The sequence below is a fragment of the Hyposmocoma kahamanoa genome, unplaced genomic scaffold (genome assembly GCF_003589595.1).
Source record: "Hyposmocoma kahamanoa isolate Upper Pololo Valley unplaced genomic scaffold, ASM358959v1 80, whole genome shotgun sequence".
Lineage (NCBI taxonomy): Eukaryota > Metazoa > Arthropoda > Insecta > Lepidoptera > Cosmopterigidae > Hyposmocoma > Hyposmocoma kahamanoa.
In genome coordinates, this window is record NW_020654051.1 from 146377 (window position 1) to 150588 (window position 4212).

At 32.3% G+C, this 4212-nt stretch overlaps 1 protein-coding gene across 1 annotated transcript in view; it reads left to right on the forward strand.

The window, feature by feature from the left end:
- The first annotated feature begins 696 nt into the window (after positions 1 to 696).
- LOC113233823 (BAG domain-containing protein Samui-like) overlaps positions 697 to 4212 on the forward strand; it is a 48006-nt gene continuing 44490 nt past the window's right edge. Inside the window, exons 1-2 of the transcript XR_003310746.1 lie at positions 697 to 765; positions 1089 to 1143. The gene's annotated coding sequence lies outside the window, so the exon portion shown is untranslated. The remainder of the gene's footprint in view (positions 766 to 1088; positions 1144 to 4212) is intronic.

Sequence of the window (4212 nt, forward strand, 5' to 3'; positions counted from 1 at the left end):
TGCGATGGATGAGTCCTATTTGACTGATGGATGAGTTTCGGGATGGATAGTTATTCATCTTAAAGGATGGGAAACAGCCATTAATTCGTCTTTCATTGTAGGATTGTACTTTAGACTATTGGAAACCTTTTTTTTCATCCTCTTTTTTCATCCTAAGGATTCTAAGGATAACTCACGCTGTACTTGACGTTTTTAAGGTAGATTGTCATATATCTATTTCTAATAGTTTTGTTTTTTGTCTTCATCTCACAGGATGGAAAAAAATTAAGGAATAGTCTAGGATATTAATGCAGGTTACAAGATCTACATTCTAGATCGCAGACCACATCTTTTCTTTCTTCCGTGTTCTAGATCTACGAATAATAAGCCGACACGATCAATGCGGAAAAAAGGAAACGCAGAAACAAACTTATTAAAACGAAACGCAGCATTAGTCGCGCTTTTTAACAAGGTTACCAGCCTAAGTTTCTTAAGCTTAAAGGAGATAAAAGAATTAAATATCGTACATTGTCTTCTCTGTTCATTTAATTGAACCACGTAGAAATGTACTTTTGTAGGTGAATCTGATTGTTCTAGAATACCTAGCGGAATAGTCTCTCGAGTCGTGCTTGTCAATTGAATCTGCATTCGTAAAGTATTTGTGGTTGTGCAAGTGAGTCGTATTTCTTAACTACGATTAAGTTTTAAGTAATAATAAAATTGTGTGTAAATATAATTAATAATAATTTAATAGTGAGTGAAATGCCCCTTGAAAGCAGACGTTTCGTGAGTATTTTGGATGTGTTGCTCGAGTTTTTCTTGCGTTTTGTGTCTAATCCATGCCATGCATATGACACCTTATTTATGTCCTAGCAGTGTCCTTGGCTTTACTTTGCGTTGTGTTCTATGACGTAACGAAATAGTAAACTCAATAATTGAATGGAAATAATAATAATAAAAATAATGATTTTCAGTTTTGTTAGCTTGCTGCTGCTATTTTTTGGCTGTTGTCCAAGTATAGTATCCTTGACTGTGTGCTATGATGCTGGGGATTAACTAGGGTTCTGTTGTTTAAACGAAACTTGTAAGTTTGTGGTGGTCTTCCGCAGGAGGGTTGTCCACCTTAACAAGTGCCGGAGTGCCTGCTAACAGCCTGCTTGCGAGGTTAGTTTTCACTCTTGTTGTGCTATTTTGTATTACATGGAGATAATCCTATCTTTGGTCTGGCAATCGAAGTGTAGTGCTATCTGGTTTTCATTACAAATTACAGCCAAATTCCAATGACGAAACTAAAGATAAGTTATACAACATGAAGATTGGGTTATCTCTACTTAATGTATTGAAAATGTTTGTTAGATTAGGTAAAATGGGCCATGTATAGAGAGATATACAACCTGTTGAAATGCTTAGAATACATACCTGTTACAATTATATAGTTCATACTTGCAGTTAATGAGAGGCAGTTTGATTAACCAGTGGCTGATTGTACAGGCTTGGACATATACAGTCTGTCCAGGGATGTAGTCCAAATAATTTAAGGGTGTAAACTATGGTCAATTTTATCGACAAAAACACCCCCATGTGAGGGTTGCTTCCTCACCTTCAAATACAACCACTTTAATTTTTAAATAGAGAAAATTACCAATAACTCGTGAGATGGGTTTTCGACTTGGTTGCCCTACATTTTGGTGTCATTTGAAAGCTAAGAACATTAACTATCTAAAATAATAAGAAAATAACAAGTTCACATTTTGTGTTAATAAGAGAAGGATGATTTAAAAAAGGGAAGTTACTATGAAAACAAGGTGGTTAACATACATGTATGTTAATAAGAATATGTATATTCTTTGATTTTATTGTTCGTTTTCGAGTTGTTCTACTAATTGATATAACAATCGTCACTCTACTCTTACTTTAGAAGTTATTGTTTATTAAAAACAACCCTTCGCAAGCTTAAAGATTTTGCACTACATCCCCGGAAACAAAGTATATCTCAAATGCTTCTCATTAAGAAACATTAACATGTGGAAATCAAACTACAAGCATTTTTCTATCTGATAATGGCTACAGTACAATGTTATCACACATTGTAAATATCATAATCTGTATCTAACCAGTCATTTTCTTGTAAGTCAATCTGAAGTCAGTCAGTCAGTCTGTTTGTACTTGTACTACTAGTGCAAGGCTTGCAAAAGTTTCAGTAGTCTTCAAGTGGTTAATTAGGGCTAGTCTAATCGAGCAAGAAGCACTACACACCAAACACAGTGCTATTATTTAATGGATAGACCATGCACACATAATTGATGCGAGTTCTCAATTTGCACTGCAACAAGCACTGCACTCATGCTATTTTGTTTTTACTACCAGTGTTTTCTTGCCTACAAATATAGTTATTTTTGATACAAGTGCGGAAAGTTAGTCATTATTCACGAGCCTCGAAGCATCTTGGCCCGAGCCAGAGGCGAGGGTCAAGACTCGAGACAAGTGAAAATGACAAATCCGCATGTGTATCAAACAACGTTTTTTAATACATTTGCGAAAATTAAATTAAAATTAAAAAAAAAATTAAAAATTATTTATTCTCAGACAGATTTAAGTCCATAGTGTGTTAGTTACAAAAATCTTAAAAGCCTATATTAGTAACAAGCAATTACATTTCAAAACAGAATTTTTTTAATTTAATTTATTTGTATGGATGATGTAAATTGCTTTTAAAATAATAATAATAATAATAATAATAATTTTCAAATAAGGTTTAAGGTGTTTTAAAATCTATTTTATACTTTAGAAAAACCTACATTGAAAGTAAAATAAAACAGTATTTAAAAAAACCCTCATTTTATACCTTTGTCAATAACAAAATCAAATCGTAAAAAAGTTAATGAAAAAGGCGGGAATGTAAACGATGAAAAAAATTAGTACTTTTTTTGGCCGACTTTTTTCAATATGGCAACTGTTGCCAGTATTCAGCCACATTAAAATTACTATTTTATATTACTTTATTTTCTACATAATCGCTACTAAGGAGCATTTACTTCATAGGTGTAAAAATGCGGTCTCTCCATAGTTATAGTATAGTAATGACGAATGACTTACGTCACAAAGCACATAAATATGAAATAAATATACAATCTCTTTATGTCTATGTTTAAGACTTAAAACAACAGTAAATTAAAAAAAACTGGAAAAGTAAGAAGCACTAGTGCAAGAAATCCAACTTTCCGCACGATTTGTAGTGCGAAAAATACCACGTTTTGAAAAAGTATTAAAAAAAAATTGTCTGGTCTCTGGATCTGGGATTCAAGAAAAGTAAGTAAGCAAAGTTAGGAGTAAAATTTAATATAAGTTCAAAAAATTCTATGAGATTGTTTTTTATTTTAATATTTTATTGGCTACCTATAGTAGTAAATTGAATATTTCAATTTATGGTATATAGATGACAGTCCGACAGTGCACGTGATGTATGTACATGTTATTACCAACTAGGGTGACCTTTTTTGCAGTGGTATACAATATACAGTATTACAGTATTGTGTGATACATCTGTGTGAGGTGGGATACATCGGATCATTGAATTGTCAAATCACAATTTTTTTCTGTGTGTTCTATGGCTAAATCACTGTTTGACTAATAAACAGGTAAATAATATGTCTAGCTAGACAGCCTAATGTCCACTTGCACTAAACCTATGTAAGTGTGTCTCAAACCAATGCTTATGTTAGCGTATCGTGAAAATATTTTATTTTCTTAGAAAACTTACTTTGCTTCATTAAGAATTAGTTTCATCGAAATAAGAAATAAATCGATATCATCATCATCGATGTCAACGGAGCGCTGACAGGCGGCCATTACGAAAAGCATCTTTGACTAGAACGTGTGGAGTCTCATTTCTATGTCTACTTGGAAAATCTCTGTTACTTGGAATGCAAAACTCACTCTTAATACATTGTGCTAAACCAATGCTTAAATTGATAAGACACTTAACACAATGCATTAAGAGTGTCTTATCAATTTAAGCATTGTTTTAAGAGGGACTCAAGTTTAGTGTAAGTGGACATAAATCAATTACTCTCCTGGTAATTTCGCAATCTATGTTGATAGTGTAACATAATAAGGAGTATTTTTTTATAATTAGTAAAAATAACAACATATCTAAATAATAAGAAATATTATTAAAAATAGTAACATACTATAAATATAAGACAATTTATAAATAAACTTCTTGTGTTGCTC